Source organism: Arachis stenosperma, chromosome 4, assembly GCF_014773155.1.
Source record: "Arachis stenosperma cultivar V10309 chromosome 4, arast.V10309.gnm1.PFL2, whole genome shotgun sequence".
NCBI lineage: Eukaryota > Viridiplantae > Streptophyta > Magnoliopsida > Fabales > Fabaceae > Arachis > Arachis stenosperma.
In genome coordinates this window covers 81977863-82005229 of record NC_080380.1, presented here as the reverse complement: position 1 = coordinate 82005229, position 27367 = coordinate 81977863, and the positions used below count along the sequence as shown (strand labels likewise).

The window sequence follows — 27367 nt, the reverse complement described above, 5'->3', positions numbered from 1 at the left end:
ATGCTAGCCACGTATGTTTCTTCAACTTCAATCACTTCTCGATGATTTAATTCTTTTTTCTGAGGCTTTTTTTTCTACAACGAAGATCATTGTTATTTTGTTTGAATGTTACTTAATTTTGTTTTCTTTGCCAAAGTCTCAATGCAATTATCTTATTGACTCAATGCAATGATCCTTTAGGAGCAGTCAGTAATCCGCTCTATTAGACTGCTACTTTTAAGCAGGTGAAGCTTTGATTTTTTGATAAACACTGTGACATGAACCTTTCCAATGTATATGGACATAAATGTGTCTAGATACATTGATTTTCTGATGTACTGGAAAAGTAAGAGTGCTAATTGGAATGGAGAGAGTAGTTTTCTCTTGATCTCATTATGTTTATTGACCAGTACTCTTATTCATGTAGCCTAATGCAATAGAAAATGCTCCCTATGATTATACTAGAAGTGGAAATCCCACTCGAGATGCTTTAGAAAGGTTCGCTGTGTCTTGTTAGTTGTGTTTGTTTACCATTGCAACTGCCAATATTGGGGCATTAATGTTTTCTTTTCTCACCATGTTTTACCTTGCATGCTGTGTTCTCAGTTTGTTGGCGAAACTTGATAAGGCGGATAGAGCCCTATGCTTCACCAGTGGAATGGCTGCTCTGAGTGCTATTTTTTATCTTGTTCAAGCTGGTGCCTTTTCTTTCTTGATTGTGCTATAATCTGGTTTTTCGTCATTTTTAGTTGTGAAATTTAGATTAGATTCATCACTGAGTATTTAAGAATATGAGTAGTTTCATGCTTTGGAGTCTCTGCATGCATTCACTCATGCAGTGTAGTGTCATCACTATTGGTATTTTTCCAAGATTATTCGTTTGTTGGATTCATTTGGAAAACTTACCGATTACTACACTATGGGACTGAAAGCCGTGAATTCTCAAAGGACTGTTCTTTTTCCCCTTTTTGATGCAAAAATTATATTTTCTGATATTTGGCACTGATAATATAATATAGTGTAGGTGAGAAAATTGTTGCTGGAGATGATCTATACGGTGGAACAGACATGTTGCTGTCTTGAGTAATTCCAAAGAATGGCATTGTGGTCAAGTTAGTCTAACTTGTCAGTTAATGTTGTTCATTTTTTCCCTAACTAGTAATTAATTATGGCAACAAACAAACAAGTTTGTTTGTTCCAAGAAGTAAAATACCAATTACTGATTGTAGTTGAATTCTTATGTTTGCAGACGGGTAAATACAAGTGCTCTTAATGAGGTTGCATCTACTATTGGACTCGTACTAAGCTATGTGGCTTGAGAGCCCAACCAATCCTCGACTAGAAATTACTGAAATTCGAGTATGATGCTGAATGTGAAGTTCTAAATTTTTAGTGTTGTTACCTGAAGTTTTTTGTTGTTTTCAGCTATGAAGTCATTTATAATCATGATTTTAGATTTGACTATGGAATATTCTTTGGTGGTTTCTTCTCACAATAATGATATTTTTACCCTTTATTAATTCATTAACAGAAAATATCTGAGATGGCTCATGCACACGGTGCTCTGGTGTTGGTGGATAATAGTATAATATCACCTGTGTTTCCTCGGCCATTAGAACTTGGAGCAGGTATAAGCATTATTATTATTTTTTTTATTATTACTATTATTTGATGGTATAAGCTTTATAAGGAAATAGCAATGATAAACCACTATTTTATGGTTTATATTGTATTTAATTGAGTGGTTTTATCAAGCTTTTCACCCACTTATTCATATGATTTGCATGATTTTACAATTCCTTCCTAGTTTAGTTCTATGATTGAAAACATGCTTCTTTGGTCTTAATTTAGCTAATCTTAATCTTCTCCTATTACCATTCGATGTCTTGATCTGTGTGTTAAGTGTTTCAGGCTTCATAGGGCAGGAATGGCTTAGAGAATAAAGAGGAAGCGTGCAAAAAATGGAAAGAACACAAGGAATTGAGGAGATGACCAGCGAGAAGTCACGCGGTCGCATGGCTCTCGCGATTGCGTGAAATGGAAGAAATCAGAGTGACATGATCGCGTGCCTGACGCGACCGCGTGGATTGGAAGCTGCACGAACGACGCGAATGCGTGGACGACGCGCACGCGTGATACGAAAAATGCTGAGTGACGCGATCGCGTGGACAACGCGGACGCGTGACGTGCGCGATCTGTAGAATTACAAAAGTCACTGGCAGAGATTCTGGGCCGCATTTCAACCCAGTTTTTGGCCCAGAAACGCAGATTAAAGTCAGGGAACATGTAGAGACTCAAGATGCTCTCATAATTCATAATTTTAGTTTTAGATGTAGTTTTTAGAGAGAGAGGTTCTCTCCTCTCTCTTAGGATTAGGATTAGGATTTCATCTTCTTCAATCACAGGTTCAATATCCCTTTTATATATTTTTCCAATTTAGTTTATGAACTCTTTATGTTTGGATTGATTTTCTTAATTAATGTTATTTGAGGTATTTCAGTTTATGATTGTTTTATTTATATGAATGCTTTTGATTTAATTTAGATATTTTCCCTTTTGGCTTATGTTGAATAATTGGTGACTCTTGAGTTATCAAACTCATTGTTGATTGAAAATTGGAATTCTTCAAGAATTAATTCGAGATCCAATAACTCCAACTTTTCCCAAGGAAAGACTGGGACTTGAGGATTCGAATTAATTCATCCACTTAACTTACCTTCATAGTTAGAGGTTAACAAAGTGGGAGAAAAATCCAATTCTCATCACAATTGATAAGGATAACTAGGATAGGACTTCCAGTTCTTATACCTTGCCAAGAGATTTTATTATTGTTAATTTATTTTACTTGTCATTTAAATATACCTGTGCCCATTGCCCAAACTTCAAAACCCTAATTTACAATCTTCATAACCAATAATAAGAACATACCTCCCTTCAATTCCTTGAGAAGACGACCCGAGGTTTAAATACTCGGTTATCAATTTTAAAGGGGTTTGTTACTTGTGACAACCAAAACGTTTGCACGAAGGGATTTCTGTTGGTTTAGAATCTATATCTTCAACGCGACTATTTTTATAAAATTCTTTACTAGCAAAAATCCTAACATCAAAATGGCGCCGTTATTGGGGAATTGCAAACGTGTGCCTTACTATTGGTTATTTTAAATATTTAAAAAAAATTTCAGATTTTAAAAATTTTTATCTTATCTTATATTTTTTTAAAAAAATCATATCTTTTTCAGAATCCTATCTTATTTTTTTTCAAAAATTATATCTTTTTTAAAATATTTTCTTTTTGTTAGTTTTTGTTTTTATTTTCTTCTACTACTATGAACTTTCACCCCTTTGGCTATGAGTCTGGTTACAACTATGTTGCAGGAAGAGGAGATTATAATGGGAAGAGGCATCAAGGTTAGAACAATCAAAGATGGGAAGAGCCACAAGGATTTAATCAACCCTCATGGCAACAACCACCTCCATACGCCTATGAACCCCCTCCTCAACATAGCTTTGGACCACCATACTCACGAATCCCTTACCACCAAACACCCTCATACGATCCTAACTCTTACCCACCATACCAACCACCATATGAGCCAAATGAACCATACACAGAACCACCACCTCAATATACACCATCTCCTTATCATTATCAAGATGAACCACCTGCCTACCATGAACCCCTTCTCCCAACAAATGAACCCTCCTATCCACCCCAAACCTCTATGGAGAAAGCATTTACCAATCTAAACTCTACTATACAAGCTCTCGCTGCTCGAATCGGACCACCAAATACCTTCAACAATCAACCCTCAAGCTCTAGTGCACTTCCTTTTCAACCACATAATGATCCACCCATCCCATCACCACCATCCATGGAAGAGCACCCACATCCATCAATCCAAGAGCAAGATGATCCCAATGATGCTATTGATATGGAACAAGAGAGAGAGGATCATCTTCGCGAATCCATACTTCATAAGGAGCTAGAGGAGGCACTAAAGATGAAGGTAGGAGAGACCCTTGAAGATGAAGGAGTAATTGAAGGGAGTTGTCACGGAAAGGTAATCATCAAGGAGGAACAAGAGTCAATGGATCATTTTCCTAAAACAGTAGATCAATTTCATGCAACCCTTCATCAATTGGAGCAAGCAATATATCAATTAGCTTCCCGACGTTCGAACACTCAAGGAACCCCCATGGCTTCATGTGTACAATCTAATGAAGAATGTAGCATGAAGGAGACATTAGAAACTCCAGTGGACAATAAGGAGCATGAATTTGTACTGGAACAAGTGGTTGAAGACTTAGGAGATGCAGAACCTCCAGGGGAAATTCAAGTCATAAAGCCTCCTTCCAAGGTATTTGAAATTGATGTTGAGGAGGGTGTACAACCTCCAAGGCATGTCATAATAGAAGAATTGGAAGAGGTTAATCAAGAGATAGAGATTCAAGAAGAAGAAGCACAACCTCCCATGCCCTTGGTGTGCAATGAAAAAGAGTTTGAATTAGAAGAAAGCTACCAAGAGGAAGAGGTTGAAATCAAAGAAGTTTGCAAAGAGGTGGACGTTGTCAAAGAGCACAAGGGAGTGGAGCTTGGAATCACCTTGCCAAAGTTGTTGGAGACCCTTCCCCCTAAGTTGCCATCATCCTTCACAATATTCAAGTGGGTAAAATTCATATCCCTTAGCTTTCTAATTCCACTTGAATATGGGCTACTGGAGACGGATGGTCAACTTAGAGCTCTTTGTGGCATTAAGAGTAAGAGGAAGATGGCCAGTGGTAAGAATTGTCAAGCAAGGTTCAACATGGTTGTGTGCTAAAAGTTTAAATGCAAAGGTTGGTGTAAAGCTCAACTAAATGGGTCTAGGAAGTTGTTTGGCCGCTTACGTGAGAATTCAGACTGCTTGCCACCCGGATGGAACAATATTGCTCAACCAAAAGACGGGTGCAAAGGCAAGGTCTGAGACCCAGGAATCCATTCTATCAATCACCACTCTTGGGGCCTTGTCACTTGCTTTAACTTACTTAAAGGCTTTCTGTGCCTAGTTTGGGACCCCGGAGGTTACTGGAATCACAAACATTGGTGGAGATTCCTGGATGAGTTCAAGCACAAGCCACCATAACAGGGAGCTCACTGATAAACCACTATTTTATGGTTTATATTGTGTTTAATTGTGTGGTTTTATCATGATCCTTACCCACTTATTCATTAATTTAGCATGCATTTATATTTCCTTCCTGAAATTATTACATGATTGAAAACTGCTTCCTAGAGACTTTTAATTATGCATTTTAATTCTCCTTTATTCCATTCGATGCCGTAATCTGTGTGTTAAGTGTTTCAGGCTTTATAGGGCAAGAGTGAGTTGGAGATTGGAAAGGAAGCTAGCAAAAATGGAAGGAACACAAGAAATTGAGGTAATAACCAGTGAGAAGTGACGCGGCCGCATGGCTCACGCATTCGCGCGAAAGAGGAGAAATCGCAGTGACGCGGCCGCATGGCTCCTGCGACCGTGCGGATTGGAAAAGCACAAGTGATGCGGAAGCGTGGACGACGCAACCGCGTGGCAGGGAAAAACACAAATGACGCGTCCGCATGGATGACGCGATCGCGTGACGAGCGCGATCTGCATAATCTGCAGAATTCGCTGGGGGCCATTTTGGACCTTATTTTGACCTAGTTTTTGGCCCAGAACAGCAGACTAGAGCCAGAGAACATGCAGAAACCAGAACAACAATTCATTCTACACAGTTTTAGTTTTAGATCTAGTTTTTACTCTTCCTCTAGGTTTTCTCTCTGGAGACATTGATAGTTCTTAGGATTTTATTTTTCTACCACTTTTTGCATTGGGATACTGAGAAGAGTTATTACCTCATCAAGACTTCGTCATTCTAGTTCGTTTTCTTTACTTGGCTTTACTCTTCCATGTCCTTTGCTTTGTTAATTTTACCATTGGAATATTTTTAGGATTATTTAATACAAGGATTATTTTTATTTTTAATTGATTATTTTGATTTTTATTTACAATGTCTTTCTTCAATTCCCTTTCATATGTTATGAATTTTACATTCACAATGAGCGAGTAGTTCCCTAACTTGATGGGGAGTTGATTGAAAGGAACCCTTGAGTTGGAAGGCTTAAAAGAAAGATTGTAATTGGGTTTATTGTTGGATTGGCCTCTAGTCACTAACACCAATCCCTTTTAATTAAGTGGGTTGCAACTTGTGAACGGACATAGCATTCAAACTTGTTTGACTTTCCCTTACCTAGTAAGAGATAACTAAACAGGATAACCTTTAATTATCAATCAATCTAGTGAGTAATCCAACAATAATGGGGCTTCCAACTAATCAACTCCCAGTCAAGGCTTTTATTTACATTATTCAAATTCTCCAATTTTATTTCCTGTTTACTTAACTCAAACCTTTTTGAAAACATCTGATTAATAAAATAGCACACTTTTCTGCAACTCGTTGGGAGACGACCTGGGATTCATACTCCCAGTATTTTAATTTTAAATTCCTGTGACACATTTCTAAATTGATAAGTGGATTTCTGGCGAGTTAAGAACTATACTTGCAACGTATATATTTTAATAATTTTTAATTCACCAATTTCCGCCGCATCACTCAACAAATGTCCAACTTAAGGACTTTAACTAAAAGCGCTAGGTGGGAGACAACCCACCATGGTATGATCGTTCCTTTTTCAATTTTAATTTTATTTAGTTTTGTTTGTTTTTGAATTTTCTTTTATTTTATTGAACCTGGAATCATACATAGCATTCACATTAAGCATTGCATTCTGCATTTTGCATAAAAAAAATAATGCACGCAACGCGGCAGCGTCGCTGACGCGTCCGCGTCACTAGTGCGCTGTGAAGAAAAGAAAGTGAACAGAGAGTCACGCGAAAGCGTGGCTGGAGGAGCGCTTTAGGCACAAACATGCTCACGCGTCTGCGTCACCCACGCGGCCGCGTCATATGGAAAATAAGCCTCCCACGCGTCCGCGTCATCCACGTGGCCGCGTGCCCTGATTTTTGACGTAAAAAGGGTGCACAACGAATTATTGTGCAAGAGTGGTGCTGGATTGGCGCTGAACGCACAATTCTACCCACGCGGACGCATGGCTCACGCATCCGCGTCATATCCCCATATTGGCCACTCACGCGATCGCGTCGACCACGCGATTGCGTCACCCAAAATTTGGCAAAATATGATTTTGAACAGAGAGTTGTGCGAGCGCGAGGCTGCCCTCGCGCCAGTAGCATAAAACGTGTCACGCGACCGCGTGACCGACGCGACCGTGTCAATTAACTTAAAGCGCAAGTCACGCGACCGCGTGCCCCACGCGTCCGCGTCGCTTGCGCCGCACAGCTTATCCTAATTTGCCAAATATCTTATCTTTTCTTCCCCAAACCTAATTTTTCCCTCCCTCCTTTCTTACTCACTTATTTCCCTTCTCATTCTTCTTATCTTTCATTTTATTTATTTGCATATTTCATTCATTGCATTTTAATTTAGTGCATATTTTTCTTTTCTTTTCTTTTCTACACTTATTATTTTTCCTTTGGTGTTACTTTTCTTATTTAACTGTTGAATCTTTTCTGGTATAATTTTTAGTGACTTGTTTTACAATGTTGGGTAATGCTATTTTTCGGTCAATGTCAATCTTTTATGATACCTGTATTCCTTTTGCATTAACATGAACTTACATTATCTTTCATTACCCAATCTCTTCCCCATTGTTGTACATTTTGTACCACTGGCATGCCATGGCTTCTATTGTTTTCTCACGTACATGTTGAAGCTTCCCTATAAATGAGACCCTTATCATTTGGCATTAACCCATCCATACTTCATTTACTTTCTTATCTTTATTTATGGGTTACTTTTCTTCCCTTTTTCTTTCAGGATGGCCACCCGGATGGGAACCGGAAGACCTTTACATGGGGAGACAAGACAAGTCCATCTGCACAATCTTTGGAGAGAAGCATCAGTTGGAATAACCCGTCCACCTGCCCATCTTAGCATGCACCGAGGACGGTGCAATCTTTAAGTGTGAAGAGGTCGATACCGATCTCCATGGGTTAGCTATTTTCTTCCTTTCAACACCATTATTTTATTTTTTTTTGTTTATTCATTATTGCATTTGCATATTTGATTGCATGTTTGTTTGATTTTTTTTTTGCATATTTTACCACTTGGTTAAAGTGATATTTTCTTTTTCAAGAAATTTTTATAGTATTTCACTAATTTGAATAAAACTTTTTGACAAAAAAACTTGTTTGAAGAAATCTTATTTTGGAACATGGTTTAAAGCTCGAACACACAAAACCAGTGAGATTTTGAGCCTATTTGATTGGTTGCATTTTATCAACCAATATTTTATTTTTGGTGTGTGTTTTTCTCTCTAAAATTGTGATCTTTGTCTTGCTTAATTCTATATTTCTATTGTTTGATGTATGCATGCACTGATATGATTGAGGCCCTTGTTTCACTAAGCTTACATACCCATATGGCCTTACCCTTTCATTATCTTTTGCAAACCAATTTGAGCCTAATATACCCATTTGTTATTTACTTTAGCTCATTACTAACTCTAAGCGGAAAACAATAATGTCCTTAATTTGAATTCTTGGTTAGCTTAGACTAGTAAAGTGCTCATGATTTAAGTGTGGGGAAGTTGGGTTTGAAAATATTAGGTTTGAATAATTGGGTGTTGTATATTTTAGTGAAAATGTGCAAAATAATAGTTGAGCACATATTATTGCATTCAATACTTTAATCATATGCATTGAGAAAAATAAAAAGAAAAAGAAAAAAATAATAAATAAATAAAAAGAAAAAAAAGTGAAAAAGAAAAAGAAAAGAGCAATTAATAAAAGGGGACAAAATGCCCCAAAGTAAATGTTGGTATCAATGCATATGTACTAAACTCAATTTTAGGATGCATGAACATGTGGAAAGCACAGTTAATGGGAAGTTAGATTTTGCATTTTAATTAAATGGATTGTCTTAAGTTAGGTGGAAAGTTTATGTTAATTAAAGATTCAGATTTTAGTCCACTTGGCCAAATACAATCCTACCTTGACCTTAACCCCATTACAACCCTTAAAAGACCTCTTGATTTGTGTATTGGTGCATTAAATTTTTGTTGATTAGATGAAGAGCAAGCTATAGAAAGCATGATTAGTAGAGAATTGAGAGAATTGACCCTAGACACTTGAGAGTTAGAATGATATACACCACCAAGTAAGGGTTCAGCGCTTAATTCTATGTCCCCTGCTTTTATGAGCTATCTTCTTCTTGCAAGTTATTTGTATTGTATTTTGTGATTTGAATTAGTAAAATCCAGTTCATATTTATTCTTGAAAGATTTATTTACTTTTTCACCAAGTAGGTAGAATCATTTTAGCATGTAGTTGCATTCACATTCATAGGTTGCATTGCATGAGTCTTGCCTTTCCCTACTCATTTATTTGGTCTCCTTGAGTTTAGCATGAGGACATGCTAATGTTTAAGTGTGGGGAGGTTGATAAATCACTATTTTATAGTTTATATTGTATTTAATTGAGTGGTTTTATCAAGCTTTTCACCCACTTATTCATATGATTTGCATGATTTTATAATTCCTTCCTAGTTTGGTTCTATGATTGAAAACATGCTTCTTTGGTCTTAATTTAGCTAATCTTAATCCTCTCCTATTACCATTCGATGCCTTGATCTGTGTGTTAAGTGTTTCAGGCTTCATAGGGCAGGAATGACTTAGAGAATAAAGAGGAAGCGTGCAAAAATGAAAGAAACACAAGGAATTGAGGAGATAACCAGCGAGAAGTCACGCGGTCGCATGGCTCACGTGACCGCGTGAAATGGAAGAAATCAGAGTGACGCGATCGCGTGCCTGACGCGACCGCGTGGATTGGAAGCTGCATGAACGACGCGAATGCGTGGACGACGCGCATGCGTGATACGAAAAATGCTTAGTGACGCGATCGCGTGGACGACGCGGACGCGTGACGTGCGCGATCTGCAGAATTACAAAAGTCGCTGGCAGAGATTCTGGGCCGTATTTCAACCCAGTTTGTGGCCCAGAAACACAGATTAAAGTCAGGGAACATGTAGAGACTCAAGATGCTCTCATAATTCATAATTTTAGTTTTAGATGTAGTTTTTAGAGAGAGAGGTTCTCTCCTCTCTCTTAGGATTAGGATTAGGATTAGGATTTCATCTTCTTCAATCACAGGTTCAATATCCCTTTTATATATTTTTCCAATTTAGTTTATGAACTCTTTATGTTTGGATTGATTTTCTTAATTAATGTTATTTGAGGTATTTCAGTTTATGATTGTTTTATTTATCTGAATGATTTTGATTTAATTTAGATATTTTCCCTTTTGGCTTTGGTTGAATAATTGGTGACTCTTGAGTTATCAAACTCATTGATGATTGAAAATTGGAATTCTTCAAGAATTAATTCGAGATCCAATAACTCCAACTTTTCCTAAGGAAAGACTGGGACTTGAGGATTCGAATTAATTCATCCACTTAATTTACCTTCATAGTTAGAGGTTAACAAAGTGGGAGAAAAATCCAATTCTCATCACAATTGATAAGGATAACTAGGATAGGACTTCCAGTTCTTATACCTTGCCAAGAGATTTTATTATTGTTAATTTATTTTACTTGTCATTTAAATATACCTGTGCCCATTGCCCAAATTTCAAAATCCCGATTTACAATCTTCATAACCAATAATAAGAACATACCTCCCTGCAATTCCTTGAGAAGACGACCCGAGGTTTAAATACTCGGTTATCAATTTTAAAGGGGTTTGTTACTTGTGACAACTAAAACGTTTGCACAAAGGGATTTCTGTTGGTTTAGAATCTATATCTACAATGGGACTATTTTTATAAAATTCTTTACTAGCAAAAATCCTAACGTCAGGCAATGAACATATTCTCCCACTTTTCTTGTATTTTATGATTTGGTCACTTAATACTCTGTTCTTATCTAATATTTACTCCATTTTTTTTAAGTAGAAATATATATTGGATGAGATAAAATGAAAAGCTTTAACTCTTTATTGTCCCCTGCAGATATTGTTATGCATGGCCGTGAGGCCAGCCTCCCAATGATCTAAGAACTAGATGTCCCAAGATATCACCTGTTCTTCAACTTGATGAATGTGATGATCCGTGACACTCATCATCATTCTCACTTATGAACAAAGTGACTGACAACCACTCTTGTTCTACAAGCATACGAGGCTTGGTGAATATCTCTTGGATTCTTTAATCGGAATCTTCGTGGTATAGGCAGGACCTGATGGCGGCATTCAAGAGAATCCGGAAGGTCTAAACCTTGTCTGTGGTATTCTGAGTAGGATTCAATGATTGAATGACTGTGACGTGCTTCAAACTTGTAACCTGCTGGGCGTTAGTGACAGACGCAAAAGAGGGATTCTATTCCAGTAGGGGAGGGAACCAACCGGTGATTAGCCGTACTGTGACAGAGTGCGTGAGCATTAGTTTTCACTGAGAGGATGGGAGGTAGCCATTGACAACGGTGAAACCCTACACGAGCTTGCCATGGAAAGGAGTAAGAAGGATTGGATGAAGGCAGTAGGAAAGTAGAGAGACGGAAGGGAAGGCATCTTCATTCGCTTATCTGAAGCTCTCACTAATGATATACATAAGTATCTCTATCTTTATCTTTGTGTTATTTTCGTTTATCACTATACCCATTTGAGTCTGCCTGACTGAGATTTACAAGGTGACCATAGCTTGCTTCATACCAACAATCTCTGTGGGATAGACCCTTACTCACGTAAGGTATTACTTGGACGACCCAGTGCACTTGCTGGTTAGTTGTGCGAAGTTGTGTTTATGCCATGGTATTGAGCACCAAGTCTTTGGAGCCATTACTAGGGATTGTTTATGTTTTGAAAAGTAGTGATCACAATTTCGTGCACCAAGTTTTTGGCGCTTTTTGGCATTGTTTTTAGTATGTTTTTGGTAGTTTTAGTTGAGTTCTTAGTATATTTTTATTAGTTTTTAATTAAAATTCACTTTTCTGGACTTTACTATGAGTTTGTGTGTTTTTCTGTGATTTCAGGTATTTTCTGGCTGAAATTGAGGGACCTGAGCAAAAATCTGATTCAGAGACTGAAAAGGACTGCAGATGCTGTTGGATTCTGACCTCCCTGCACTCGAAGTGGATTTTCTGGAGCTACAGAAGCCCAATTGGCGCGCTCTTAACGGCGTTGGAAAGTAGACATCCTGAGCTTTCCAGCAATATATGATAGTCCATACTTTGCCCAAGATTTGATGGCCCAAACTGGCGTTCAAAGTCACCTACAGAAATTCCAGCGTTAAACGCCGGAACTGGCACCTAAATGGGAGTTAAACGCCCAAACTGGCATAAAAGCTGGCGTTTAACTCCAAGAAGAGTCTCTACACGAAAATGCTTCATTGCTCAGCCTAAGCATACACCAAGTGGGCCCGGAAGTGGATTTTTATGTCATTTACTCATCTTTGTACACCTTAGGCTACTAGTTTTCTATAAGTAGGACCTTTTACTATTGTATTTAGAATCTTCTGATCTTTGGAACCTTTTTCTTGAGATCTTTTGATCACTTTGGGAGGCTGGCCTCATGGCCATGCCTAGACCTTGTTCTTATGTATTTTCAACGGTGGAGTTTCTACACACCATAGATTAAGGTGTGGAGCTCTGCTGTACCTCGAGTATTAATGCAATTATTATTGTTCTTCCATTCAATTCCGCTTGTTCTTTGTCCAAGATATCACTTGTTCTTCAACTTGATGAAGGTGATGATTGACACTCATCATCATTCTCACCTATGAACAAGGTGACTGACAACCATTCTTGTTCTACAAGCATCCGAGGCTCTAGTGAATATCTCTTGGATTCTTTAATCGGAATCTTCGTGGTATAGGCAGGACCTGATGGCGGCATTCAAGAGAATCCGGAAGGTCTAACCTTGTCTGTGGTATTCTGAGTAGGATTCAATGATTGAATGACTGTGACGTGCTTCAAACTCCTAACCTGCTGGGCGTTAGTGACAGACGCAAAAGAGGGATTCTATTCCAGTAGGGGCGGGAACCAACCGGTGATTGGCCGTACTGTGACAGAGTGCGTGAGCATTAGCTTTCACTGCGAGGATGGGAGGTAGCCACTGACAACGGTGAAACCCTACACGAGCTTGCCATGGAAAGGAGTAAGAAGGATTGGATGAAGACTGTAGGAAAGTAGAGAGACGGAAGGGAAGGCATCTTCATGCGCTTATCTGAAGCTCTCACCAGTGATATACATAAGTATCTCTATCTTTATCTTTTATGTATTTTCGTTCATCACCATTATACATTTGAGTCTGCCTGACTGAGATTTACAAGATGACCATAGCTTGCTTCATACCACCAATCTCCGTGGGATCGACCCTTACTCGCGTAAGGTTTATTACTTGGACGACCCAGTGCACTTGCTGGTTAGTTGTGCGAAGTTGTGTTTATGCCATGGTATTGAGCACCAAGTCTTTGGAGCCATTACTAGGGATTGTTTATGTTTTAAAAAGTAGTGATCACAATTTCGTGCACCAAGTTTTTGGCGCCGTTGCCGGGGAATTAAATGTCCTAACTACAGTTTCGCATTTGTTCCCTGCAATAACAGTGCCAAGTTTTGATCCGGCAACAACACCAAGTTTTTGGCGCCGTTGCCGGGGATTGTTCTTGTGTATGGACAACTGACGGTTCATCTTGTTGCTTAGATTAGGCATTTATTTTTTTCGAAATTCTTGAAGATGAATTCTAGAGTTTCATGATGATTTGTTGAAATCTGGCTGGCTGAGAAGCCATGTCTAATTTCATTGGACCGAGGTTTCAACTTATCATCACAAGAGCTTGTTGATCTTGCTTTTGGAGCAGTGATCTGCTAAGGCTTGGCTGGCCTTTGGCCATGTCTAGTGTTTTGGACCGAAGCTTTCTTTGAAAGCTTGGCTGGCTGTGAAGGCATGTCTAATTCCTGGACCGGAGTCTTAGACTAGCATTGCACTGATTCCTGGAATTCTCATTAAGAATTTTGATATCTTTTTCCACTTAATTTTCGAAAATCACAAAAAAAATTCACAAAAACCATAAAAATAAAAAATATTTGATGTTTCTTGATTGAGTCTAGTGTCTCATCTTAATTTTGGTGTCAATTGCATGCATTCATTCATGTGTCTTAAGGATCTTCAAGTAATTCTTGATGATTTCTTACTCTAATCTTTGAATTCTTTTGACTTGAGTGTTTATGTGTCTCATATAGTGTCAATAGTATACAAACTGCTAAGTTTGGTGTCTTGCATGCATTGTTATTTGATTCTTGTTGCATTTTGATTATTAAAAATCCAAAAATATTTTTAATTTGTGTCTTTGCAAGTCAATAATACAGAGAATTGAAGATTCAGAACATACTGCAGAGGAATTATACAGAAAAAGCTGGGCATTCGAAAATGCCCAGTGAAGAAGGCAGACTGGCGTTTAAACGCCAGCCAGGGTACCTGGTTGGGCGTTTAACGCCCAAAAAGGGTGCATTTTGGGCGTTAAACGCCAGAATGGATACCATTCTGGGCGTTTAACGCCAGGATGGTGCTAGGGGGAAGATTTTGTTTTCAAAACCAATTTTTTTCAAGTTTTCAAAGTTTTTCAAAATCAAATCTTTTTCAAATCATATCTTTTCAATCAAATGTTTTCAAAATTAATTTCTTTCCTTTTTCAAAGATACTTACTAATAATTAATGATTTGATTGAACATCTCTAGTATATTGCCTTTTCTGTTGAGAAAGGTTTAAATGTTTGAATCATATCTTTTCTTGTTAGGCAAGTCATTAACTTTCAAAATCAAATCTTTTTAAAATGTTTTTCAAATCATATCTTTTTAAAATTGTTTTCAAATCATATCTTCTCAATCACATCTTTTTCAAAATAAGTTTTCAATCAAATCCTTTTAACTTCTAATTTCAAAATCTTTTTCAAAAATCAATTGATTCCTTTTTCACTTTGAATTTTCGAAAATTATCAATCAAATTTTCAAAATGTTTTCAAAATATTTTTAATTGAACTTTCGAAAATTCTCTTCCCTCCTTCTCACATCCTTCTATTTATGGAGTACCACTCCTTCTCAATGCACAATTCGAACCTTATCTAAGTAAAGTTCGAATTCTTCTTCTCCTTCTTCTTTCTATTTCTCTTTTCCTCTGACACCTCAAGGAATCTCTATACTGTGACATAGAGGACTCCACATTTTCTTGTTCTCTTCTCTTTCATATGAGCAGGAGCAGAGACAAAGGCATTCTTGTTGAAGCTGACCCTGAACCCGAAAGGACCTTGAAGAGAAAACTAAGAGAAGCCAAAGCACAACTCTCTTTAGAGGACCTGACCGAATTCTTCAAAGAAGAAGAAGACATGGCAGCCGAAAATAACAATAATGCAAACAATGCAAGGAAGGTGCTGGGTGACTTTACTGCACCTACTCCTGATTTTTATGGGAGAAGCATCTCTATCCCTGCCATTGGAGCAAACAACTTTGAGCTTAAACCTCAATTAGTTTCTCTAATGCAACAGAATTGCAAGTTCCATGGACTTCCAATGGAAGATCCTCATCAGTTTTTAGCTGAATTCTTGCAAATCTGTGACACAGTCAAGACTAATGGGTTGACCCTGAGGTCTATAGACTGATGCTATTCCCTTTTGCTGTAAGAGACAGAGCTAGGATATGGTTGGACTCTCAACCTAAAGAAAGCCTGGACTCTTGGGAAAAGCTAGTCAATGCCTTCTTGGCAAAGTTCTTTCCACCACAAAGATGGAGTAAGCTTAGAGTGGAAGTCCAAACCTTCAGACAGAAGGATGGAGAATCCCTCTATGAAGCTTGGGAAAGATACAAACAATTGATCAGAAGATGTCCTTCTGACATGCTTTCTGAATGGAGCATCATAGGTATTTTCTATGATGGTCTCTCTGAACTATCCAAGATGTCCTTGGATAGCTCTGCTGGAGGATCTCTTTATCTGAAGAAGACGCCTACAGAGGCTCAAGAGCTCATTGAAATGGTTGCAAATAACCAATTCATGTACACTTCTGAAAGGAATCCTGTGAACAATGGGACAAGTCAGAAGAAAGGAGTTCTTGAGATTGATGCTCTGAAGGCCATATTGGTGCACGAAATTGTGATCACTACTTTTCAAAACATAAACAATCCCTAGTAATGGCTCCAAAGACTTGGTGCTCAATACCATGGCATAAACACAACTTCGCACAACTAACCAGCAAGTGCACTGGGTCGTCCAAGTAATAAACCTTACGCGAGTAAGGGTCGATCCCACGGAGATTGGTGGTATGAAGCAAGCTATGGTCATCTTGTAAATCTCAGTCAGGCAGACTCAAATGTATAATGGTGATGAACGAAAATACATAAAAGATAAAGATAGAGATACTTATGTATATCACTGGTGAGAGCTTCAGATAAGCGCATGAAGATGCCTTCCCTTCCGTCTCTCTACTTTCCTACAGTCTTCATCCAATCCTTCTTACTCCTTTCCATGGCAAGCTCGTGTAGGGTTTCACCGTTGTCAGTGGCTACCTCCCATCCTTGCAGTGAAAGCTAATGCTCACGCACTCTGTCACAGTACGGCCAATCACCGGTTGGTTCCCGCCCCTACTGGAATAGAATCCCTCTTTTGCGTCTGTCACTAACGCCCAGCAGGTTAGGAGTTTGAAGCACGTCACAGTCATTCAATCATTGAATCCTACTCAGAATACCACAGACAAGGTTAGACCTTCCGGATTCTCTTGAATGCCGCCATCAGGTCCTGCCTATACCACGAAGATTCCGATTAAAGAATCCAAGAGATATTCACTAGAGCCTCGGATGCTTGTAGAACAAGAATGGTTGTCAGTCACCTTGTTCATGGGTGAGAATGATGATGAGTGTCAATCATCACCTTCATCAAGTTGAAGAACAAGTGATATCTTAGAACAAGAACAAGCGGAATTGAATGGAAGAACAATAATAATTGCATTAATACTCGAGATACAGCAGAGCTCCACACCTTAATCTATGGTGTGTAGAAACTCCACCGTTGAAAATACATAAGAACAAGGTCTAGGCATGGCCGTGAGGCCAGCCTCCCAAAGTGATCAAAAGATCTAAAGAAAAAGGTTCCCAAGATCAGAAGATTCTAAATACAATAGTAAAAGGTCCTACTTATAGAAAACTAGTAGCCTAAGGTGTACAAAGATGAGTAAATGACATAGAAATCCACTTCCGGGCCCACTTGGTGTGTGCTTGGGCTGAGCAATGAAGCATTTTCGTGTAGAGACTCTCCTTGGAGTTAAACGCCAGCTTTTATGCCAGTTTGGGCGTTTAACTCCCATTTAGGTGCCAGTTCCGGCGTTTAACGCTGGAATTTCTGTAGGTGACTTTGAACGCCGGTTTGGGCCATCAAATCTTGGGCAAAGTATAGACTATCATATATTGCTGGAAAGCCCAGGATGTCTATTTTCCAACGCCGTTGAGAGCGCGCCAATTGGGCTTCTGTAGCTCCAGAAAATCCACTTCGAGTACAGGGAGGTCAGAATCCAACAGCATCTGCAGTCCTTTTGAGTCTCTGGATCAGATTTTTGCTCAGATCCCTCAATTTCAGCCAGAAAATACCTGAAATCACAGAAATCACACAAACTCATAGTAAAGTCCAGAAAAGTGAATTTTAACTAAAAACTAATAAAAATATAATAAAAACTAACTAAAAGATACTAAAAACATACTAAAAACAATGCCAAAAAGTGTACAAATTATCCGCTCATCACAACACCAAACTTAAATTGTTGCTTGTCCCCAAGCAACTGAAGATCAAATAAGATAAAAAGAAGAGAATATGCAATGAACTCCAAAAACATCTATGAAGATCAGTATTAATTAGATGAGCGGGGCTTTTAGCTTTTTGCCTCTGAATAGTTTTGGCATCTCACTTTATCCTTTGGAACTCAGAATGATTGGCTTCTTTAGGAACTCAGAATCCAGATAGTGTTATTGATTCTCCTAGTTAAGTATGATGATTCTTGAACACAGCTACTTTATTGAGTCTTGGCTGTGGCCCAAAGCACTCTGTCTTCCAGTATTACCACCGGATACATACATGCCACAGACACATAATTGGGTGAACCTTTTCAGATTGTGACTCAGCTTTGCTAAAGTCCCCAATTAGAGGTGTCCAGGGTTCTTAAGCACACTCTTATTGCCTTGGATCACAACTTTATTTCTTTCTTTTTCTTTCTCTTTTCCCCTTTTTTTTTTCGTTTTCTCCCCTTTTTTTTCGTTTGCTTTTTTTTTTTTTTGTATTCACTGCTTTTTCTTGCTTCAAGAATCATTTTTATGATTTTTCAGATCCTCAGTAACATGTCTCCTTTTTCATCATTCTTTCAAGAGCCAACATTCATGAACCACAAATTCAAAAGATATATGCACTGTTCAAGCATACATTCAGAGAACAAAAGTGTTGCCACCACATCAAAATAATTAAACTGTTATAAAATTCAAAATTCATGCAATTCTTTTCCTTTTCAATTAAGCACGTTTTTATTTAAGAAAGGTGATGGATTCATAGGACATTCATAGCTTTAAGGCATAAACACTAAGACACTAATGATCATAGGACACAAACATGGATAAACATAAGCACTAAAATTCGAATAAAGAACAAGGAAATCAAGGAACGGGTCCACCTTAGTGATGGCGGCTCTTCCTTCCTCTTGAAGGTCCTATGGAGTGCTTGAGCTCCTCAATGTCTCTTCCTTGCCTTTGTTGCTCCTCTCTCATGATTCTTTGATCTTCTCTTATTTCATGGAGGAGAATGGAGTGTTCTTGGTGCTCCACCCTTAGTTGTCCCATGTTGGAACTCAATTCTCCTAGGGAGGTGTTTAGTTGCTCCCAATAGTTTTGTGGAGGAAAGTGCATCCCTTGAGGCATCTCAGGGATCTCATGATGAGAGGGGTCTCTTGTGTGCTCCATCCTTTTCTTGGTAATGGGCTTATCCTCATCAATGGTGATGTCTCCCTCTATGTCAACTCCAACTGAATAATAGAGGTGACAAATGAGGTGAGGGAAGGCTAACCTTGCTAAGGTAGAGGACTTATCCGCCACCTTGTAGAGTTCTTGGGCTATAACCTCATGAACTTCCACTTCTTCTCCAATCATGATGCTATGGATCATGATGGCCCGGTCTAAAGTAACTTCGGACCGGTTGCTAGTGGGAATGATTGAGCGTTGGATAAACTCCAACCATCCTCTAGCCACGGGTTTGAGGTCATGCCTTCTCAATTGAACCGGCTTACCTCTTGAATCTCTCTTCCATTGTGCGCCCTCTTCACATATGATTGTGAGGACTTGGTCCAACCTTTGATCAAAGTTGACCCTTCTTGTGTAAGGATGTTCATCTCCTTGCATCATAGGCAAGTTGAACGCCACCCTCACACTTTCCGGACTAAAATCCAAGTATTTCCCCCGAACCATAGTAAGATAATTCTTTGGATCCGGGTTCACACTTTGATCATGGTTCTTGGTGATCCATGCATTGGCATAGAACTCTTGAACCATCAAGATTCCAACTTGTTGAATGGGGTTGGTAAGTACTTCCCAACCTCTTCTTTGGATCTCATGGCGGATCTCCGGATATTCACCCTTTTTGAGTGAAAAGGGGACCTCGGGGATCACCTTCTTCAAGGCCACAACTTCAAAAAAGTGGTCTTGATGCACCCTTGAGATGAACCTATCCATCTCCCATGACTCGGAGGTGGAAGCTTTTGTCTTCCCTTTCCTCTTTCTAGAGGTTTCTCCGGCCTTGGATGCCATAAATGGTTATGGAAAAACGAAAAAGCAACGCTTTTACCACACCAAACTTAAAGGTTTGCTCGTCCTCGAGCAAAAGAAGAAAGAAGAGAGGAGAAGAAGAAGAAATGAAGAAGGAGGGAATGGCTTAGTGTATTCGGCCAAGGAGGGGGAGAAGTGGTTTTTTGGTTGTGTGAAAATGAAGGAGTGAAGAAGGGTATATATAGGAGAGAGGGGAGATGGGGTTCGGCCATATTGGGTGGGTTTGGGAGGGAAAGTGGTTTGAATTTGAAGGGTGAGGTTGGTGGGGTTTATGAAGGATGGATGTGAGTGGTGAAGAGAAAGATGGGATTTGATAGGTGAAGGGTTTTTGGGGAAGAGGTGTTGAGGTGATTGGTGAATGGGGGAAGAAGAGAGAGAGTGGTGGTGGGGTCCTGTGGGGCCCACAGATCCTGTGGTGTCAAGGAAAAGTCATCCCTGCACCATATGTTGCTCAAAATCACGTTTTGAGCCATTTCTGGCGTTAAACGCCGGGCTGGTGCCCATTCCTGGCGTTTAACGCCAGGTTCTTACCCTTTTCTGGCGTTTAACGCCAGTCTGGTGCCCCCTTTCTGGCGTTAAACGCCCAGAATGGTGCCAGACTGGGCGTTAAACGCCCAACTGCTAGGTTTACTGGCGTTTGAACGCCAGCAACATCTTCCTCCAGGGTGTGCTGTTTTTCTTCCTGTTTTTCATTTTGTTTTTGCTTTTTTAATGGATTTTGTGACTTCTTATGATCATCAACCTACAAAAAACATAAAATAACAAAAGAAACTATATAAATTATAATCATTGGGTTACCTCCCAACAAGCGCTTCTTTAATGTCAGTAGCTTGACAGAGAGCTCTCATGGAGCCTCACAGATACTCAGAGCAATGTTGGAACCTCCCAACACCAAACTTAGAGTTTGAATGTGGGGGTTCAACACCAAACTTAGAGTTTGGTTGTGGCCTCCCAACACCAAACTTAGAGTTTGACTGTGGGGGCTCTGTTTGACTCTGAATTGAGAGAAGCTCTTCATGCTTCCTCTCCATGGTGACAGAGGGATATCCTTGAGCCTTAAACACAAAGGATTCTTCATTCACTTGAATGATCAGTTCACCTCTATCAACATCAATCACAGCTTTTGCTGTGGCTAGGAAGGGTCTGCCAAGGATGATGGATTCATCCATGCACTTCCCAGTCTCTAGGACTATGAAATCAGTAGGGATGTAATGGTCTTCAACTTTTACCAAAACATTCTCTACAAGTCCATGAGCTTGTTTTCTTGAGTTGTCTGCCATCTCTAATGAGATTCTTGCAGCTTGTACCTCAAAGATCCTTAGCTTCTCCATTACTGAGAGAGGCATGAGGTTTACACTTGACCCTAAGTCACACAGAGCCTTCTTGAAGGTCATGGTGCCTATGGTACAAGGTATTGAAAACTTCTCAGGATCTTGTCTCTTTTGAGGTAGTTTCTGCCTAGACAAGTCATCCTAGTTCTTTGGTGAGCAAAAGGAGGTTCATCCTCCCAAGTCTCATTTCCAAATAACTTGTCATTTAGCTTCATGATTGCCCCAAGGTATTTAGCAACTTGCTCTTCAGTGACATACTCATCCTCTCCAGAGGAAGAATACTCATCAGAGCTCATGAATGGCAGAAGTAAGTCCAATGGAATCTCTATGGTCTCATTTTGAGCCTCAGATTCCCATGGTTCCTCATTGGGGAACTCATTGGAAGTTGGTGCACGCCCATTGAGGCCTTCCTCAGTGGCGTCCACTTCCTTTCCATCCTCTCCAAATTCGGCCATGTTTATGGCTTTGCACTCTCCTTTTGGATTTTCTTCTATGTTGCTTGGGAGAGTACTTGGAGGGAGTTCAGTAACTTTCTTGCTCAGCTGTCCCACTTGTGCCTCCAAATTTCTAATGGAGGACCTTGTTTCATTCATGAAACTTTGAGTGGTTTTAATTAGATCAGAGACCATGGTTGCTAAGTCAGAGGGGTTCTGCTTAGGATTCTCTGTCTGTTGCTGAGAAGATGATGGAAAAGGTTTGCCATTGTTAAACCTGTTTCTTCCACCATTATTATTGAAACCTTGTTGAGGTCCCTCTTGATTCTTCCATGAGAGATTTGGGTGATTTCTCCATGAAGAATTATAGGTGTTACCATAGGGTTCTCCTAGGTAATTCACCTCTTCCATTGAAGGGTTCTCAGGATCATAAGCTCCTTCCTCAGATGAAGCATCCTTAGTACTGTCCGGCGCATGCTGCATTCCGGACAGACTTTGAGAAATCAAATTGACTTGTTGAGTCAATATTTTATTCTGAGCCAAAATGGCGTTCAGAGTGTCAATCTCAAGAACTCCTTTCTTCTGACTTGTCCTATTGTTCACAGGATTTCTCTCAGAAGTGTACATGAATTGGTTATTTGCAACCATTTCAATGAGCTCTTGAGCTTTTGTAGGCGTCTTCTTCAGATGAAGAGATCCTCCAGCAGAGCTATCCAAGGACATCTTAGATAGTTCAGAGCGACCATCATAGAAAATACCTATGATGCTCCATTCAGAAAGCATGTCAGAAGGACATTTTCTGATTAATTGTTTGTATCTTTCCCAAGCTTCATAAGGGATTCTCCATCCTTCTGTCTGAAGGTTTGGACTTCCACTCTAAGCTTACTCCATCTTTGTGGTGGAAAGAACTTTGCCAAGAAGGCATTGACTAGCTTTTCCCAAGAGTCCAGGCTTTCTTTAGGTTGAGAGTCCAACCATATTCTAGCTCTGTCTCTTACAGCAAAAGGGAATAGCATCAGTCTATAGACCTCAGGGTCAACCCCATTAGTCTTGACTGTGTCACAGATTTGCAAGAATTCAGCTAAAAACTGATGAGGATCTTCCATTGGAAGTCCATGGAACTTGCAATTCTGTTGCATTAGAGAAACTAATTGAGGTTTAAGCTCAAAGTTGTTTGCTCCAATGGCAGGGATAGAGATGCTTCTCCCATAAAAATCAGGGGTAGGTGCAGTAAAGTCACCCAGCACCTTCCTTGCATTGTTTGCATTATTGTTGTTTTCGGCTGCCATGTCTTCTTCTTCTTTGAAGAATTCGGTCAGGTCCTCTAAAGAGAGTTGTGCTTTGGCTTCTCTTAGCTTTCTCTTCAAGGTCCTTCCGGGTTCAGGGTCAGCTTCAACAAGAATGCCTTTGTCTCTGCTCCTGCTCATATGAAAGAGAAGAGAACAAGAAAATGTGGAATCCTCTATGTCACAGTATAGAGATTCCTTGAGGTGTCAGAGGAAAAGAGAAATAGGAAGAAGAAGGAGAAGAAGAATTCGAACTTTAATTAGATAAGGTTCGAATTGTGCATTGAGAAGGAGTGGTACTCCATAAATAGAAGGATGTGAGAAGGAGGGAAGAGAATTTTCGAAAGTTCAATTAAAAATATTTTGAAAACATTTTGAAAATTTGATTGATAATTTTCGAAAATTCAAAGTGAAAAAGGAATCAATTGATTTTTGAAAAAGATTTTGAAATTAGAAGTTAAAAGGATTTGATTGAAAACTTATTTTGAAAAAGATGTGATTGAGAAGATATGATTTGAAAACAATTTTAAAAAGATATGATTTGAAAAACATTTTAAAAAGATTTGATTTTGAAAGTTAATGACTTGCCTAACAAGAAAAGATATGATTCAAACATTTAAACCTTTCTCAACAGAAAAGGCAATATACTAGAGATGTTCAATCAAATCATTAATTATTAGTAAGTATCTTTGAAAAAGGAAAGAAATTGATTTTGAAAACATTTGATTGAAAAGATATGATTTGAAAAAGATTTGATTTTGAAAAACTTTGAAAACTTGAAAAAAATTGATTTGAAAACAAAATCTTTCCCCTAGCACCATCCTGGCGTTAAACGCCCAGAATGGTATCCATTCTGGCGTTTAACGCCCAAAATGCACCCTTTTTGGGCGTTAAACACCCAACCAGGTACCCTGGCTGGCGTTTAAACGCCAGTCTGCCTTCTTCACTGGGCATTTTTGAATGCCCAGCTTTTTCTGTATAATTCCTCTGCAGTATGTTCTGAATCTTCAATTCTCTGTATTATTGATTTGAAAAGACACAAATAAAAAATATTTTTGGATTTTTAATAATCAAAATGCAACAAGAATCAAATAACAATGCATGCAAGACACCAAACTTAGCAGTTTGTATATTATTGACACTATATGAGACACATAAACACTCAAGTCAAAAGAATTCAAAGATCAGAGTAAGAAATCATCAAGAATTACTTGAAGATCCTTAAGACACATGAATGCATGCAATTGACACCAAACTTAAAATGAGACACTAGACTCAAGCAAGAAATATTTTTGGTTTTTATGGTTTTTGTGAATTTTTTTGTGATTTTCGAAAATTAAGTGGAAAAAGATATCAAAATTCTTAATGAGAATTCCAGGAATCAGTGCAATGCTAGTCTAAGACTCCGGTCCAGGAATTAGACATGGCTTCACAGCCAGCCAAGCTTTCAAAGAAAGCTTCGGTCCAAAACACTAGACATGGCCAAAGGCCAGCCAAGCCTTAGCAGATCACTGCTCCAAAAGCAAGATCAACAAGCTCTTGTGATGATAAGTTGAAACCTCGGTCCAATGAAATTAGACATGAAATTTCAAAATCATCAAAAATCTAGAATTCCTAATCTAAGCAACAAGATGAACCGTCAGTTGTCCATACACAAGAACAATCCCCGGCAACGGCGCCAAAAACTTGGTGTTGTTGCCGGATCAAAACTTGGCACTGTTATTGCAGGGAACAAATGCGAAACTGTAGTTAGGACATTTAATTCCCCGGCAACGGCGCCAAAAACTTGGTGCACGAAATTGTGATCACTACTTTTCAAAACATAAACAATCCCTAGTAATGGCTCCAAAGACTTGGTGCTCAATACCATGGCATAAACACAACTTCGCACAACTAACCAGCAAGTGCACTGGGTCGTCCAAGTAATAAACCTTACGCGAGTAAGGGTCGATCCCACGGAGATTGGTGGTATGAAGCAAGCTATGGTCATCTTGTAAATCTCAGTCAGGCAGACTCAAATGTATAATGGTGATGAACGAAAATACATAAAAGATAAAGATAGAGATACTTATGTATATCACTGGTGAGAGCTTCAGATAAGCGCATGAAGATGCCTTCCCTTCCGTCTCTCTGCTTTCCTACAGTCTTCATCCAATCCTTCTTACTCCTTTCCATGGCAAGCTCGTGTAGGGTTTCACCGTTGTCAGTGGCTACCTCCCATCCTCGCAGTGAAAGCTAATGCTCACGCACTCTGTCACAGTACGGCCAATCACCGGTTGGTTCCCGCCCCTACTGGAATAGAATCCCTCTTTTGCGTCTGTCACTAACGGCCAGCAGGTTAGGAGTTTGAAGCACGTCACAGTCATTCAATCATTGAATCCTACTCAGAATACCACAGACAAGGTTAGACCTTCCGGATTCTCTTGAATGCCGCCATCAGGTCCTGCCTATACCACGAAGATTCCGATTAAAGAATCCAAGAGATATTCACTGGAGCCTCGGATGCTTGTAGAACAAGAATGGTTGTCAGTCACCTTGTTCATGGGTGAGAATGATGATGAGTGTCAATCATCACCTTCATCAAGTTGAAGAACAAGTGATATCTTAGAACAAGAACAAGCGGAATTGAATGGAAGAACAATAATAATTGCATTAATACTCGAGGTACAGCAGAGCTCCACACCTTAATCTATGGTGTGTAGAAACTCCACCGTTGAAAATACATAAGAACAAGGTCTAGGCATGGCCGTGAGGCCAGCCTCCCAAAGTGATCAAAAGATCTAAAGAAAAAGGTTCCCAAGATCAGAAGATTCTAAATACAATAGTAAAAGGTCCTACTTATAGAAAACTAGTAGCCTAAGGTGTACAAAGATGAGTAAATGACATAGAAATCCACTTTCGGGCCCACTTGGTGTGTGCTTGGGCTGAGCAATGAAGCATTTTCGTGTAGAGACTCTCCTTGGAGTTAAACGCCAGCTTTTATGCCAGTTTGGGCGTTTAACTCCCATTTAGGTGCCAGTTCCGGCGTTTAACGCTGGAATTTCTGTAGGTGACTTTGAACGCCGGTTTGGGCCATCAAATCTTGGGCAAAGTATGGACTATCATATATTGCTGGAAAGCCCAGGATGTCTACTTTCCAACGCCGTTGAGAGCGCGCCAATTGGGCTTCTGTAGCTCCAGAAAATTTACTTCGAGTACAGGGAGGTCAGAATCCAACAGCATCTGCAGTCCTTTTGAGTCTCTGGATCAGATTTTTGCTCAGATCCCTCAATTTCAGCTAGAAAATACCTGAAATCACAGAAAATCACACAAACTCATAGTAAAGTCCAGAAAAGTGAATTTTAACTAAAAACTAATAAAAATATAATAAAAACTAACTAAAAGATACTAAAACATACTAAAAACAATGCCAAAAAGTGTACAAATTATCCGCTCATCATTATGCATTCAACTACCAAATTTATTTCTGGAAATAGTGATATTATGACTGGTGTGCTTGCTGTGAAAGATAAAAGGTGGTTCCTGATTTTTAAGGTCTATCTATCCCTTAGTATGTTAATTTCTAAGCTTAAATGATTATGATTAATGTACTTTTATGTGATTTGATGAAATTTGATTGGTCAAAGACTCACATTATTTTTTACGTTTCAATGATCTATTTGTAATTTGTACAATTCAATTTCCGGTCTTGTAGCTTCTTCTATACTTATCAGATTCCTTTTTTTATTGATATAGTGATTGAGAAAATTTGATTTATCCAAAACACTTTGATTGTCATTTTGTATTTTATGTTTATCTGTATGTGATTTCATAGGATTACAATTTGTCATTTAGTACTCATAATCGTAATGTGTCATATAACTCAAAATATTACACATGGTTTTGCTCCAGCATCTTGTCTACTTCCTCAAAAAGGAAAAAATTGCATATTGAAGAACATAGCTATTCAATATAGGGCATTCATGCTTTCATGGTGTTATGGTTTAAAAATAGACATTCCTTTTTTATCCTCATCAACTTTTATCATGGCCAATGACATGTTTGATTTGTGTTGATGAATATTAATGAGGGTATTATGTGAAGTTGTCAACCTCTTCATTGTCTTTTTATTGTTTGGAGCTATACATGCCTCATGTAATTCATGTAAAACTCCTCTAGTAGGAAAAAGGCTTCTATCATTGTTGTATGTTGTTAACAGCATAGACACATGCATATTTTAAGGATGACACCAGCTATTTAGATGATTGATGCTGTTCATACCCTGACCGGGCTCCTCCAACTCGGCAGATCCATAAAAGGTCCGACCTCGTCCTAAGGCCCACGCCTAAAGGTCGGACCTCGGACAATGAAGCAAAGGAAGGCCCATCAAAAGGAACACAGCCCAAAACCCAAAGGCCGAAAGGGCCTAG

General features: G+C 39.0%; 1 non-coding gene and 1 pseudogene across 1 annotated transcript; one reads left to right on the top strand and one right to left on the bottom strand.

Moving 5' to 3' along the window:
- LOC130975142 (cystathionine beta-lyase, chloroplastic-like) lies at positions 1-26913 on the top strand (annotated as a pseudogene).
- LOC130977386 (small nucleolar RNA R71) lies at positions 15853-15960 on the bottom strand. The gene has a single exon (XR_009085078.1). It is a non-coding gene; the product is annotated as a small nucleolar RNA R71 (small nucleolar RNA).
- Positions 26914-27367: the final 454 nt, after the last annotated feature.